This window comes from Coenobita brevimanus, chromosome 23 (genome assembly GCF_032717465.1).
Source record: "Coenobita brevimanus isolate Jiangsu-jjx chromosome 23, ASM3271746v2, whole genome shotgun sequence".
NCBI lineage: Eukaryota > Metazoa > Arthropoda > Malacostraca > Decapoda > Coenobitidae > Coenobita > Coenobita brevimanus.
The window spans coordinates 40,644,431-40,661,828 of record NC_136976.1 but is presented as its reverse complement, the minus strand read 5'-3'; positions in this window follow the sequence as shown (position 1 = coordinate 40,661,828).

Here is a 17,398-nt window from a genome sequence, read left to right as displayed (position 1 = left end):
AGCCAGAGTGGTTCTTCCTATGTCGATCACAGTCGTCTAGATGTTGCCAGAATAAAGAGGGAAATGGTGTCCTTACGTAGGTATAAGGTAGGCAGGCAGGGAAGACGCCGGCAAGAGGGGATGAGGCAGGGAAGACGCCGGCAAGAGGGGATGAGGCAGGTAAGCAAAGAAGACACAGGCAGGCAGAGAAAAATCAGGCAGACAGACCGGCAGGTAGGCAGGCAGGCAGGCAGGGAAGAGACAGACAGGGAAAAGACAGAGAGTCAGAGAAGATGAAGGCATAATCAAGACGAGTTTTATTACTAATTAAGCTCAGGTGAAAAAAGGCCTCAGTTTGGAGTTTGAAGTGAAGGAGATACAGGGAGAAGAAGTGTAAAGTGAGTGTTAATATGCGCTGAGAGAGAGAGAGAGAGAGAGAGAGAGAGAGAGAGAGAGAGAGAGAGAGAAAGAGAGAGAGAGAGAGAGAGTCTTTTCACTTAGAATTATATGCCACTCATTCCCTTAGTTAATATACATATAAAATACACACATTATCCGACCTCATATATACACTCCCCTGTCCTTCAGTAATTTCGTAATTTAGCTACAAATGGCAAATTTCTTTACCCCCGAGTTTATTTCAATGACGAACTTTTTCATACCTCTCGGGTGGCAATTACTTCGCAAATAATAAACAGCAGAAAGAATATTTCCTTATGCATATTTGAGGTTTCTCCTTTTTCTTTCTTTTTTTTTCCTACAGTACATCTGCTTCAAAATTATATACACTTTCTAGGTCTCAGCCGTCACCTACCTCTCTTCCCTCATGGATCTGTTCCGTCACTGACAAAGTTTCCCCCTTGGACCTATTTTTTTGTTTTTTTTCCTATAGACCTGTTTTTAACATGCCCTTTTTCGCTCATGGGCGTATTTTCCATATTTATCTATTTTCTTCATGGGTCTCTATTTTCCTAAAAACCTATTTCTCTGTTGTGCTTTTTTCATAATGGACCTGTTTAGTCTCTTTCGCCCATTTTTCATCAAGAACCTATTTCTTCCCCTAAGCCTATTTTTACCGTTGTCCAGATTCTCCCATTGAGCTGTTTTCGCTTCATGGACCTATTTTTTCCTTTGGACTTATTATCCTCATGGATATAAATTTCCCATCAGCCTATTTTTCCTTATGCTCTCCCCATGGAGAAACACCGGATCCAGACATGAACGTATTTTCTCCCAAGAACATACTTCCCCAGTGGACCCATTTTTACCTCCCCCAACGAAACTGGAGGAGGTTATGTATTCACCTGTGTTTGTCTGTTTGTCCACACAATATCTCCAAATGTTCTCAATAAATTTCAATGAAATATTGTAGAAAGGTGGGCCATGGGCCAAGAAAGAATTGCTTAAATTTGGGGCAGAGCCAGATGCTGTTCCGGAGTATCTCGCACAATATATCCTAAAGTTTTCACTGAATTTCAATAAAATATTGTGGAAGGGTGGGCCATGGCACAAGAAAGATTTGATTACATTTAAGGGCAGATCCGGATCCGGATCCGGATCCTATGTATCTCGTACAAAATCTCCAAAAGTTCTTAATAAGTTTCAATAAAATTTTTTGGAAGAGTGGGCCATGGGTCAAAGAACAATTGATTAAATTTGGGGGCGGATTCGGATCCTGTGTATTCCACACAATATCTCGACGAATCCGGATCCGGATCCTTTTTAATGGCAATTATACTGGCGGAGGTATGCCCTCTCTGTGTGCTTTCTAGTTAACCACTGGAATTATGTTTCCACTTGGGTCCATTTCACCATGGTCATAATTCCCAATGGACTCATTTTCCCACATAAACCTATTCCTACCAGGGACTTAGTCACCATGAACTTATTGTTCTACTATCCACCGCGCGCACCAACCCACTCTCTCATTCATCCCACCTCACCCGTCAACCCACCCATCCTGCTCACCCCACTCGGCCTTGCTACCCCATCCCATCCACCCTGCTCACCGTGCCCATCAGGTTTCTCCTGATTTACCTAGTGTGACTGTCTGTTTTAAGAACTGTGTTGGCAAGTCTAGTGACCTATGATATATGTGTTTTGCTAGTGCGGTACAGTGGTTCTGAATGCTGAAAGCTAATGCTTAGTGAGATTTTTATTTGAGATCTGGTTCGTGTGTGAACTAGGGAGAGACAGATGGTTTCCGCAAGTAAGATGAGCGTTTCAACTGCTAGTTTTGAGAAATTCTTGAAGTAAGAGATACAAACTCTAAGGCAAGAGAAGGCTGAGATGAGAGAGTTAGTAGAAATTGCTTGAGGCGAAGGATGAGAGGATGGCTGAAGGATGGAAGCTTGTGCATAAGGGTGCAGCTAAGTTCACTTTTCAAAAAGCAAGCGAGTGTGAGGTGTAAGAATGCATTCAACGCTTTGCGTGACGAGTGCGTAGGGGAGAATGTGAGTGGTGTGGAGTAAGAAGGGTCTAGTGGCAGCTGGGTGGTGCCGGACCGCATATTTCCCTTCCGTATTACGGTTCAGCACCACCACCCTCAGCCACGCAGCCCTTGTGGGATAGGTCAACGCTAGGCTAGGCTGGGTTAGGTTAGGTTTGGTTAAAATAATTGGCGGAGTTTTGCCTGGAAAACATATTGAGCATATTTCCGAGAAAAACCTATGGTTAGTTTTGAAACGACGGGACGACCGTCGTTCCTGGCTGACGTTCCCGGTGGTGCTGAGCCTTAATACAGAGCGGGAAGTGTGCTGCCGAACCATCAAACCGGCCACTGAGGCTACAGGAGTTAAAGGTAAGAAGAATGTTGTTCTAGCTGAAGAATCTCAAGGTATTTAGAGGGGCAACTCCGTACATCTCTTAGTATGTGTGTCGTCCATGGGCCAAAATAGGGAATGTATTGGATAAGACTGACGTCATGAGAGATAGCGAAGCTAATCCCATTATCTGCACCAATGTTAGAAGCAATGATGTTGGTAGGAGTAGGAGAGAGATGCTGTGGCAACAGTATAAAAGGATGTTAGACAAATCTAGGAAGAAGGGTGGGAGTCCATGTTGTCCTTCGAGTTTTGCGGAGAAGAGGAGTTAACAGGGAATGGATACCCAGAGTATTAGGGCTTAACTGTTGCCTGAACAAGTATTGCAATGACCATGCAAGACCGTACGTTGACAACTGGAACGGGTTCTACTGTCTCAACGCCAAATATAGCAGGGATGGGATACATCTTATTAGGTAGGGGTTTCTACTTTAACTTGCTAAGTAGATACGGCGCAGGGGGACTTCGGAGTTAAGTGTTAAATGTATAGTAACCTCAGGTTTAGATAGATACAACGACATGTGCAAAACCAGGAAGAAATCTGCAGCCATTAGTGTTGATACATTCACTCCAGCACCTCAAAGATAAACTAGCGATGGTGGCACGGTGACGTGGTAGAGGGCAGTGGTTGTGCCGAGAAGAGCAGACAAGGGAGCCAGTTAAAATTTTCAGTTGATGGCACTTACAATTACTTTCTGGACATATATAAAGACAAAGATACACCAGCCAGTCAGAAACATCACTGAGTTTTCTCGAGCTTTACAGACCAATCCAGACAGGTCAGGATCAGTTCTCATGGCAATTCTGACGAGGCAGATCGACTTGGACGAACTGTCCAAAGTAATGGTTTCGCCTTCTCCTTGTGCATAACGTTGCGTGGCAGCACTGAGCAGCAAGGAGGACCAGGATTATCCCGTGGCCAGGTTAAACACATGATGGCACAACGATGATGGGCATATCAGAAAGCTAAATATTGCAAATAATTAATAAATAAATTTCGTACAACTGCAGCAGTTACTAAAGTGAAAAGATTTTTCTTTTAATGAATGATTACTTAGGAGTAGGCTGAAGAGAAGTAACTCATTTATGCCTGAAACTGTGAAATAACTCTCTGCAGAAAAGTACAAAGTTTGTGAGACTATGGAGTACAGTATTTAAGATGAAGACAATTATTTCCTCGTCGCAGTACCTATAGGACGGGTACTGTAACCTTCCCTTAAAGTAATTGAAGTTAGATTTTCGCTGACAGAGTACTATATTCTGCCTTTTTCACTGTCTGGAGTGAAAAGACCTCTATCATTATGAGTGATGGTAAAGAGACTGCCTAATAAAAACATCTTGTCTCATAATGTAGAAGAAATCATACACCAACTAGAATGGCACTCACTAGAGTGCATACCTCCGCCAAGGCCCAATATGCAGTTCCTTTTCATTCAGTCATGTCTAATCCAATATCGAAAAAGACTACCCCCCTGTAAAAGCATATTTAAATCCGCTAGATCAGGAATTTTATATGGATCTGCGCCGAACTGTACACATTCGTAGATACCAACATCCTAAATATGCCTGATTTTTTCATCAAGATTCATGTAATATTGACTGAAAAAGTTACGAAAATGTCGAAAAAAGCCCTATCTCGCAATGTTAAAGAAAGTGGAAAAAAAAAAAAAAATCCCTGGATCCTCGCCTTTATACAAATCCGCACCAAAAGTTAATGGAGTCTATTCTGAGCTAAGGCTCATTCTTCCACCAAGTTTCATGGAAATCCGTCCAGTAGTTTTTGTGTGATCTTGCTCACAAACCAACCAACAAACAAACGGACGGGGGTGAAAACATAACCTCCTTGGCGGAGGTAATAACATCGACATTAGAAGATCAGATAGTTTATTTTCTTTCATTTTCTTCCGTTTACACTGCACACTTCTCTACATGGCCATCACCGCTTTGATTCTGCAGCCAACAGGAGATGCATTTAGGAAAGGACCGGTCGCAGTCCATATGAGCATCTGTGAAGTCACAGACAATTTAGAAACGTCTTTGCTGGTTCAAATTGGTTCACGGTATCTCAGGGCTGCAAAATGCCACCATCCCAACAGTGCCATGTTTGGGTACAACAAAGGAAAACGAAACACAAGGTGAAGTATTAGGAGGGTTTTGTCACCAGCTATAAGTGGTAGGTGGGGGCATCCATCATCCACTCACTTGATGTAGTGCTGCCTGCTTCTTCCTTCATTATTATCATTCCACTTCATTGTCTGTCTGCCTCTCTTCTTACATCTTCCTTTCTCTCCTGTCACTTTTTTTTTACTCTTCCTTCCACTTCAGGTGACTCTACTGTACACTGAGCGACAAGCTTAATGGTTTCCTGTAACCCAAAATTCGTTTATAGTGCTGGGTTTTACCCATGTAAGCAAAAAACGGGGTGCAGTGGAGCCTACTATGGTGCCCCTGTTAACTGGGTGGAGAAACGCAAATTAGTCATCCATCCAGGAACCAAACCTCGACACTCCCCCGTGATTCGCTGTGGTGAGGCACTGTCGACCACAAGTGAATATCGGATCACTGCATGAGTCGGTTCTGTAGAGTGGCTGTTTGCTTCGGTTGATGGATCTGTTCTGCCAGACAGGCTGGGATTGATCAACATCAACAACCAACTCTACTATCAACCTGATTTTGGGATGTGGCGTTGGCGCAGTCGGTAGAGAGGTGTCCTGCAGTCCCTGCCTGACCCAGTTCTAATCCTGGCTGGGGCAGGGAACAGTTTAAGGATTTGAATTTGTTAAAAAGCAGACTTTTTTGATCTACCAGATGACACGCCGACATGTCATAAAAGTACCCCCGCTAATACCAGTACACCAATCCTGTATGAGACAGCCCTAGTATGTATTCAGTATGGATGGTGGGTGTTAGCGCCAAAGTGGTGACATGTGGAGATGTAGGAGACCTACTGGGCCCCAAGGAGGACTACTGGGACTTGGGAATAGGCCTTGAAGCCTTTGCTCAGAGTCGGACAAGTCAAAAAAAAAAAAAAAAAAAAAAAAAAAAAAACAGAGGAATATGATGCAGGAATGGTGAAATATTAAGCCAGCCTTTGTCCTCGACTGTACTACCAACTTAACAGCGCAGTGCAGTTAATTCAGCAGAAGGAAAGAAAGTAGAAAGGGTGAAACTTTTGTCCCTGACTGTAACAACAATGTAACAATGGGATGTGGTGGGTTCTGTTGGTCACAATTGCAAAAGGAAATAACCATTAGTCGATGGAGTGACACGATTTTCCTAGGACGTTGTTGAAAAGGTATCTGTGTGTCAGGGAAGTGGTGACCATGTAAACTGCACACAAAGCTAGGTGGCCAATGTTTTATTTACCTCCTGTTTGTTTCCTTCTGCCCTGTTGGTCCATGTCTTTCTCTTCTTGTTTCGTCGTTTTTTTTTTTCCCCCTGTCTCTTTTAGCTGGTCTTTGTCTTTGTTTACGTTTGTGTGTCTTTTACTATCTTCGTCTATTTTTTGTTTCTTTGTGTATGTCTTAAATTTTTACTGTGGCAGTTCTTCTCTCTCTCTCTCTCTCTCTCTCTCTCTCTCTCTCTCTCTCTCTCTCTCTCTCTCTCTCTCTCTGTATAATTCTTTCAATGACTAAACACCACATCCTCGTCTTTTTAGCGTGTGTTTGCGTACGTCTTTTTTCCCTTTTAGTTTTCTAGCTTGTCTGTCTGTGTTTTCTTTGTGTTCTGTGTGGATGTGTGTGTGTTTGTTTGTCTTGATGCTTCCTGTTAATTCTCTTTCTGTCTTGTCTTTAGTCCTGTGTCTTTTTGTCTGTCTGTCCCTCTGTCTGTTTTTTATATGTCTGTGTCCATTTGTCTCTTCACTGTTCTGATCGTGTGTGTGTGTGTGTGTGTGTGTGTGTGTGTGTGTGTGTGTTTCCGCCAGTGATTGCTTCCACCCCACACCCCGACACCTAAACTCTCGTCACTAACTTTTCTCACTCTCTATATCCTTGGTCGTTACAGTCCTTCTCCCCCCCTCTTCTCCCTCTGTCTTTTCCCCAGTGTATTCGCCTGGAGCAATATTTTCCAAGGCCATTATATTTTATGCTTTTAATCTCTGTCTCCAATCGTTGCTTATAAACTTGCCTTACGCCATATTAGTTACATATTATCAAATCTGTTCTTAGTCTTTACAACCTCACCATATTTCGTTTTTATGCCGACGACCGAAATTATAATTGTGACAGATGAAGCAGGACACGAATACTTTAGTGTATTGTTTTTTCCACCAGACAATATTTATTCAGCTTAAGAAAAATCTGCATGAGTCGATCCCGTTAATGAAAGGTGAAATCTTTCCAGTTCGAATACTCTCTCCTAAAAGTAATAAAACTGTCTGGCGGTAACAAGAATGTTATGAAAACTGTCATGGAAGTGAATAGGTTAAAGAATAGTACATACTGGACAGTGGACCGGGATGGCACAGGTTTGTAGCTAGACCTGAGAAAGGTCAAGTTTGGTTTACATATTTATTATACCAAGTATTCAAACATATTATTGGGGGGAGTTCTCTTCCCGGAGCCACGTTGACTCGCTGGTAACTCGTTTGTCTTGCGACCTGATAACCCAACACTTGCTGGGCATCTCAGTGGGTGCTGGCAATATTTCCTTGCATACACCAACGTATGTGTCGTCCATGTCAGCTCAAACTGATGACATAAACATACTTTGACACAAAAATGACTATTACGACAATTAAAGTTTCACATGCATCACTCCTCTGGCACCACTTCCCCATTCCTACCGTACTTCGCTGGAATGAGGAGGTGTGGAGTCAATCTACCCTCTCCCGCCGAGAGGGTTATGTCCTTTTTCAGTCCTTAAATGAACTACTGGTTACAAACACCGTTACCTGCTCAGATGAATGGACAGAATACGGTGTAACATAAAAGACTGAGTGACGTGTTTCTTGGTGACTGTATTAAGTACAGTAAAGTAGTGACAGTTGTATGGGGATCCTTCGTCTAACTTATCTGATAAACATATTGCAGTGTTCTCTGACTGTCGACAATATGGCAATGTTTCCAGAGGAGTTTTGCGATTCTAGAACAAGTGCATCATCATCATCATTATCCTGACCCTCTTTCACTCTTACAGTAAAGATGAGTGAGCAACCAGGAACAAGGAAAGTGCAGGTACAACAGTGTTAGAAGTCTTACTAGCATGTCTAGTGAAATGGGTCAAATAATCATCCATACATCATTCACTGATTCCATCTTACGAGAGAAAACTGCATTAAATTATAGCATTTGTACCGTATTATTGATTACATGGCGTATCATATTTTCATAATTATTACTAAATATTTAGCAAAGAAATGAAATCCATATTTGTACAAATATTACATTTGCTATGGCTAGCTACGTAAAATTTCTGTGGGAGGAACCCTTTTCTGACTAAATGCAGCATTACTAAGTATTTAAAGTATGTCGTCGTTGAAATTTTTCGCTAAAAATATAGTCAGACTTTCAAACTCAGGGTTTATGCAGGTTGGAAACAGGGGAAAGTATTTTCATATTTTGTACTGCATCATTAGATACAACTACCATTAACTTGTCAAGGAATAGAACTTGACATATTCTGTGTAACACATTTTCCTAAAATTGATGACAGTTTAATTCGTCTTCGTCCCTAAAGTTTAAAAATTCATGTTCTCGATCCCTGTAAGTGACACTAGGAAAATTGTGTAAAAACATCTCCAAAGTGTTTGAAGCCAGTAAGACACTAACATTCCGACACACATTACTCTGGTGGGGTTAACATAGGAGGTAACACGATGGCAGAATGGGAAGAAATTTATGAACTGTAGTCGTTCTGGCCACATTGTTTGTTTGTAGATCTAGGTTAGGTTACGTGAAGTAACATTAGTCTGATAGGATTACTTTAAATTGGGTTAGGTTAGAACTGTTTGGTTGGGTTAGATTAAGTTATGATGTTTGGTCAGATGTTAGGCCTATAGGTAAACAAAAAGCAGCGCCAAGACACAGCAAACCCGTCCCCGGCAGTCATTTTAGTGCTGACGTATAAAACACAACAAGATATCCAGTGAAAGATGTCACATATCAAATATGGATTAAATCGGGTGAAAATTGACGAGTTTATGCCCATTTGAAATTTAGACCCGACCCACCTGACACTGACTTCTTCACCACCACCTGGAAATTGACCCCCCTGACGTAATGAGGCATGTTATACGATGCAGATTTGAAGGATGCACATTTAGGTTTTGGTTCCATGTCGATATGACGAAACTGAAAGGAGTTATGGGGAAAAATCAATTTTTTTACCTGTATATATATATATATATATATATATATATATATATATTTACATTTTTTGGGCATACAGCCTGGGCCATGTCCCAATTTGTCCAAAAATTTAATCAGGTGTTTAGAATGTAATAGCCTATCATCCCTGTAATTTTAGTATACATTGCACCAATAGCTTTCGCGTAAATTTGTTAACACACAGACAGACAGACACACAAACAAACAAACAGTCAAACCGAGTGAAAACAACACCAGTCCCAGAGCCCCTCCGGGTCGGGGACGGGTAATGAAAACGAGTGATCACCTTAGGAAAACATAATTTAACGTACGGTGCTGATGGGAGTTATACTCGTAGAAATATGTAGACGGGCCACGACGAGACGGGCCAGCACCGCCACGTCCCCGGCTCATTAAAACTCCAGCTAGAAAAAAAATGGGCGTCTCGTCAGCTCGCGAGGAAGCAGACGACCCCGGGGCTGAAACTGGATTACAACCCGCGTTAAAATTCAGGCGAAGCTAATTACCCTGTTTGACAGTTAAATCTGGACGAGAAAGTTGGTGTTCTCTGGGTCCCTTCTGAATCTGGGTCCGGAATTCTAAAGACCACCTGAGACTCACTTGAGGACTCTTGGCCAATTTCATAGTCCATGGTTGCGATCAGCCAGATTTGCTGATTATCTAGGAGAAATGTTCGTATACCCCAGGACCCACATTTTCTTCCGATTAGGTAGCTTTCTATTACCTGTTTCTTGTCTATTTAATTCTGCATGCTATGGCTCACTGTTCTATTTTGTGTCATAAAATAAAACACATTTTTAACTTTATAATTTTTTTATTCTTGGTAACTCCAGACGATGTTATTCACCTTGGAACTGGTTTTCCGAATAGGAGAGATTATATAAAGCTTTCATCAGCACCTTCACTGACAAATGTCATCCTTTTGTTCTGCAAAATCACCTGGTAACGGCAAGGAAAAATTTGATGTACCCTTTGGCCCAAAGTCGTCATTTTAATTTATTCGTCCTGTCGCCTGGCAGTTTTATTTGTCTCATTATAAACAGCCTTCATAAACTCCCTCACGACCAGGGATATTCGTAATCTGAATAAAATCTTCAGGCAGCAGCAGTAATAAACTGCTAAAACGTCATAATAATGAGGTGGTTAAACTGTTAATCTGGAGTGGCATTCAGAAACACTCATGGCCATTTTGCCCGACAACAACGCTGTATACCAATAAATTATTTTTATTATTTTTTTTTTTTCGTTTTAGCAGCTTTAACTCCAAAAGTATATTTTACTGTATTCCAGCTGTCTCCAGATAATTTTATTCCAATCAGGACAACCCTTTTGCAATGGACGGGTAAATGGGGGATATACTTGGCCTCTCAGTTGTGAAAATTTCCCTTGATCTGAGTAAAATTGTTTAGTGGTAGCAAGAATACGTTAGAAATATGTCAATAATTTGAAAACGTTAATACTCTCGTTAGTTTGGTCGTGAAATATAGGAAACTGAATGAGTAAAGATAGAATCTAAGTAATGAACTTAAGAACAAGAAAATTACAGATACTCTCCCTGTTGTTCGTATTTGCCTTTGTCTGAGCGTGAGAGGCTAGGAATGGGAAAAAAGTGAAATGGCAATGTGACAGAAAATAGCGGAGAGAAAGTTAATGCCAGTCAAGAGAGAAAAAAGAATGACAGCAAGTACTGGGTTACATGTCTTTATTTCATTTTATTTTATTCATTTAATTTCTTATTTATTGTCAACTTTCACATGGTCAGGATAACTCCACTGTTTTATCCCAGCTAACACAAGCCGATTTCATTCAGGTGAGAGTAAGTGAGGAAGACTGTGTGTGTTAATGCTGTCACCTTTACCTCTCTCTGGATAAATACAGCTCTAGTGTCCTACTCCAGATAATGTAAGTAAATTTTATTCAGCTGAGAGTGATTCACAGCAACTTAGGAGTGTTAATATTGTCACCATTAACCATCTCACTATCGGGACAACTCTATTACTCTATGGCAGCAAACTCAGGATGATTTTATTCAGCTGAGTGAGTACAAGAGCCTGTCAATTGTAACCCTCTCATGTTTGGGACAACTCAGTACCCCATTCCATCTAACACTAGCCGATTTTATTGGGTTAAGAATGAGTATAGGAGCCTAAGTGTTAATTTTATCGCCATTAACCCATTCATGGTCAGAACAACTCCAGCATTCTATTCCAGTTGACACCAGATGAATTAATTCAGCTGAAGGTGAGCATAGGAATCTTACAGTTATCATCTCCATCAGCCCCCTCATGAACGGGACAATTCTAGTACTGCATTCAAGCTAACGCAAGACGATTCTGTTCAGCTGAGTGACTACAGGAACCTGAGAGTGTTAATTCCACGTGTACAATGGCGCCTTTTGTCATTATCGCCTGCCTTTAGCAATGCGAGGCGATACAGTTTTTGTCGGTGTGTGTGTGTGTGTGTGTGTGTGTGTGTGTGTGTGTGTGTGTGTGTGTGTGTGTGTGTGTGTGTGTGTGTGTGTGTGTGTGTGTGTGTGTGTGTGTGTGTGTGTGTGTGTGTGTGTGTGTGTGTGTGTGTGTGTGTGTGTGTGTGTGTGTGTGTGTGTGTGTGTGTGTGTGTTGTCAAAATATTTCGAAAAGTTTTGGACGAATGTTCACCAACCCTTCAGGAAACAGCAACTATGTGGATGTGCAGAAGCCCCTTACCTTTCCTGAGGATTTGATCAGAAACGACCAAATGCAAGCCGCCATATAGGCTACTTTTACATACTGACTAAAACTCGGTGAATGCATTCCATAGAGCTTTGCTGGTTTTCCTCAAATTTAGTTTGTAGGTAACTTGTACCCTAGCCGACAACATATTTTGGTGGTGGATTAGCATTCGGCCCTCGAATGTTTTTCTTTCATTTATTGATGTTATCACTACATACTTTTATTCAGCATTAGGGGAGTCCTTCTGTAGCAAAAGAGTGGACGAACCCTGTACTTAAACCCCTCCATTTCAATAAGTCTAGGCTGAATAAAATCGTGTGGTGGTAGCAAAAATCAAATTATAAAACGCGTGACTAAACCGAAGGGGTTAAACACCCTCCTCGTAAGGTGCGCTTAGAATGCGTGGTACAGAAAGTCATCTTACACACTTGTTTTATATTCTCTCTCTCTCTCTCTCTCTCTCTCTCTCTCTCTCTCTCTCTCTCTCTCTCTCTCTCTCTCTCTCTCTCTCTCTCTCTCTCTCTCTCCAGTCCAAAGTAATCTACGGAAATATTGCCTGTCAACCCCTTCATTACGTTTTTTTAACTTTATTCTCCTTATGCCCATACGATTTTGTTTTTCGAATTGGAGGGGTGGGATATAGTCCTCATTAATCCACTACTTGAGGCCTTCCTTAAAATACATAACATCTGTCTAATGGAGGCCTGATTGAAGCGAAAGAGACGTCACTAAATGGAAGGATTGAAAGCTACATTGCTACCCAGAAAGCTGATTTCCCAGTTCCCGGTTTAAAGCACTAGTTTAATGGACACTTGTGATATTTTGAAGCACACCACAGACATTCATTATTATTATTATTATTATTATTATTACTACTACTACCTCTACTACTACTACTACTATTATTATTATTATTATTATTATTATTATTATTATTATTATTATTATTATTGTAACCAGGACTTTTTGCATTACGATAATTTCCAGTGGTGCCATGTAGCCTGTGAGAAAATGTACACAAAAACGACAAGAAAAAGAGTATCAGCCAATCCCATTTTACCCTCCTTGAAGTGTAGGGTCCCGAGACTAGGCTACGGTAATCCAGTATAATTAAGGGCAGATGACCAGGCCACTTCCCTTGGTGGCATTAATGATGGAAAAACTTTGTCATCTCACGGGGTCGAACTTATTTCAGGCCGTCACTCCGAATCTGATGTTGCAAGGCTCGTATCTCGTCGGGTAAACACTCCCCAGCACCTCCTCCTTAGCGATTTATTTCCCAAACTACCCATCACAATCCTCTTTTTTGCTTCTTGTATCTTTTCATTGTGGACATAGACTGCATGAATAACACACAAGTATACAATAAGGGAGCAGATCCAGAAATACATCGGTAAGGACGAGGTGCTATTAAGCTTCCTAACCACACGACCATGCTGCCCTAAGTGCCACACTAGCCGGAGCCAGATAAAAGAAAGAGAGAGGGGAAAAAAAAGCGAAACTTGAAGAGAGATGTCAGGGTTAAGATGCGTTGGACATCTGGTGTGACATATTGCTGTGACAGGTTAAAATAAAAATAAAAACAGCCGTGGAAAAAAATGAAGAGAGGATAATATTTTTCGTCCATGTAGACTATAACTCTTCGACACGACAACAACCCTTCTTTCTTACTACCGTTAGGCGATTTTATTTATCTCAAGACAGTCTTCTAGATCTGAAATTATTAGACATACTCATCATCTAAATTATCAAGCGACTCGCCTAATTCAAATTAAGACGTCTGGAGAGAGCAAACATAATCTTATATTACTTCCTCGGACTGAAAGAATTATCGATTTCAAAGGCAGTACTGTGGTGATCCTAATACCTTGCATGAATTCATAATAACTCTGGAAAGGCCTATCAGTGACGCTGTTCATTCCCGTAAGTTTAACAAAAATCGACTGTAGATGACAAGAATAAAATACAGGCGACGTCCTCGAAGTAAAAGTATTAATAACAAATAAACATAACACGAATGATCATTATCTTAAGTGTAAAAAGCTTTAACAGTTCGCCACCAATACGTCATTTTTATTTAAGTCTACCTGCTGCCACACGACTTCATTCGGCTGAGCATAATCCTCTGATAGAACGGGTGATGAATGCTAAGTATAACTCCATCACTCCGAAAAGTCCCCTCCTACGCTAAATAAATTGGTTTGGGGGTGGTTAAAAAAAAAAATGATTATTAAATTGTCATCCGATCGAAGGGGATAAGGCAAAAGAAAAATTGGTAGGATTGTGTGTGTGTGTGTGTGTGTGTGTGTGTGTGTGTGTGTGTGTGTGTTTACCTAGTGGCAGTGTGCGTCAGTTCATTTATACTCATTGCTTCTGGCTTGCTTGAATGTGTGCACGCCATAAAGCCTAAGGATGGAATTACAGCTGTTCGTCTTCGCTTTTAGGTGACTGGGTTGCGGTATCAGAGGGAATGAAGCATAAGGAAGGAAAGTTGCTTGCGCGTGCTCGAGGAAAGAGAAGGAGGAAATGGAGAGAGAGGGGGGAGGAGAGAGATGCGAGGCGAGAGATGAGGGGAAAGGGGCTGAAGGGGAGGGGGATGTGTTGAAGGAGAAGGGAATGGAGTGTGAGGTAGGGAGAGGGAAATTAAGGGAAGGAGAGGTGAAAGGAGGGAGAAAGCGGTGTGGGGTAGGGGGGGCGGGAGATGAAGGGGAGCAGAGGGAATGGACTGTCGGGATGGTAATACAGAGAAGAGATGTGAATGAGAGGTTAGGCGGGGAAGTGGAAAAGGAGAGGAAGAGAAGTTTGAGTAAGAAGTGAGAGGAAGATGAAGAGATAGAAGGGAGATGGAGGTGATGGAGGGAAGGGAGGTGTGAATGATAACCAAGAGGAGGGGAAGGGGGTGCATAGGAGGGGGGAGGGAAGGAGTAAATAAGAGACGGAGGAGAGGTGTGAATGCGAGGAGAGGAAAGGGGAAAAAAAAAATTGTAAGAGAGACTTGTGGGTGGTGTGAGGAGGGGAGAAGGGAAGAGGAGGTGTGAATGAGAGCCCGGCTGCCTTTGTCCGTGGTCGCTGAGGCTGTTCTGCTGTCACACGGACCAGGAGAGGCATCACGGCCGGTATTCATAAAAGATCTTAGCCGATTCTTATGATAAACACATCTCCAGAGCAATGAAGTACTATCATAAGTAATTTTGTTCTGTCGTATTCTTCACGTTATTACTCTAGATAAGGTGTGAAGTGTTTGGCAGCTGTATGAGTTAAGGTAAAAGTATAAACACACTGTCTTACACACGACTTAAGCTAAGCATGGATTACGAATACAACCCCTGGTGTATAAGACTGGCTATTTATACATCTGCCGTCACTCATTCAATTAGCATACATATCACAACTAAAGTGAAGTAGCTACTGAAGTAAAAAAAAAAAAAAAAAACCTATCTATCTATCTATCTATTGCCAGACGCCTCAATCCCGTTTGGGGTGGCCACAAACAAATCGCCTCCAAGTCGCCCTGTCCCCCGCCATTTCACTCCCCTGCTCCCAACTCACACCCCCCTCTCTCATATACCTCTCCACCCCATCTCTCCATCTCATCCTCGGCCTCCCCCTCCCTCTTTCCCCCTCCACCTCACTCACATACACTCTCTTCGTCAGTCTTTCACCCTCCATCCTCTCCACATGGCCAAACCACCTCAGTGTGTTCCTCATAACGCTTCCTATCACATCCACATCAACACCACAACGCTCCTTTATATCCTCATTCGTCAGCCTGTCTCTCCATGTGACTCCACAGGCTCCTCTTAAATAACTCATTTCCACGGCTCTCACTCTTGACTTGTGTCCTTCCAACAACGTCCAAGCTTCACTTCCGTACGTTAGAGTTGGTATCACAATACTGTCATGTACTGTAGTAACTTTTTCACTTCCATGCTCACTTCCCTGTTTCTTATCACTGCTTTCAAGGAACCAGCAACCTTTCTTCCCTGCTGTACCCTTTCAAGCACTTCACCCTCCAAACCTCCATCCTTACTCATCACACTACCCAAGTACTTAAACGTACTCACATTTTCCAATTCCTCACCATCCAACCTCGCTGTACATTCACTGACTTCACCTCTCTCAAAGACCATCACTTTACTCTTCCCTACAAAACTAAAAAATTTCTAACAAGTTTCACCTTTCCTACATTCTACTACTTCACCTGTCCTCTTTCCCCGTTCCCTCCGTTGTTCTCTTTCATCTCTACGTCATTGCTCTATCCAGCATTTTCTGTTCCTCTATTTTCCATTTTCACTATTTCGATCAGTTTTCCTGCTCCGTTTATTTGAAATCTCTAGTTCCCCTTTCGTCTGCCTTAAGATTTTCTCTTTATTAGTTCACTTCCCTGTTCTCTTTCACCTTTTCTTCGTTACTCGTTTCATTGCTCTGTTTCACCTTCATTGCCCTGTTTCATCTTTCCTTCATGGCTATGTATCCTTTTTTCGTCATTGCTCTGTTTCACTTTTACTTCACTTCCCTGTTTCATCCTTCCTTCATGGCTCTGTTTCCTTTTTTCATCATTGCTCTGCTTCCTCTTTTCTTCATTGCTCTGTTTGACCTTTCCGTCGTGCCGCAGACAAGGTGCTTATGCATAGTGGCGCTGCGCATCTTGGGTGCAGCAGCTGTGGCGTCCAACCGGAGCCAAACCTTCTCGTACTAACGATCAAAAAATTATCCCTACTCATGTGAACGCAGGACTCCACAATGAGTAGAGGAATTCGAGCAGTGTCGATATTCTATATTTCCTAGTCTGTTGTGTTAGAATGACTCACGTTGCTTTAGTAAGGATACTTTTTTGAGCAATAGTACATATATTACTTCATCCCGCCGTAGGAAGAACCTAATTCTATCCTGGCTAGGCGCTGTTTAACACAAGGGGGCGCCGGATCGTGTATATACTGTACTGTACTATACTTGCAGCACGGTCCCACAGGTCTGCTTGCCCAAATAGCACGGGGTTAAGCAGTAACAACAACAACATTTCCAGCGAGGTATCGCCTCTTCTTCACTGCACAATTACACCTTCTTTGCATCTATCTATCTATCTATCTATAGCCCGACGCCCTAATCCCGCAAAGGGTGGCCGCAGACAAAACGCCTCCAAGTCGCTCTGTCACCCACCATTTGACTACCCTCCCCCCAACTCACCCCCCCTCCCTCATATACCTCTCAACTCCATCCATCCACCTCATCCTCGGTCTACCTCTCCCTCTCCCTCCCTCCACCTCACCTACATACACCCTCTTAGTCAGTCTTTCATTCTCCATTCTCTTCACATGTCCAAACCACCTCAGCGTATTTCTCCTAATCATCTCAACCACATCCACATCCACCCCACAGCGTTCCTTCACTTCTTCATTCGTCAACCTGTCCCTCCACGTCACTCCACATGCTCCTCTCAAGTAACTCATTTCCACTGCTCTCACTCTTGACTTGTTCCCCTCTTGCAAGGTCCATGCCTCGCTTCCATACGTCAGGGTAGGGATCACAATACTATCATGCAGTGACTTCTTAACTT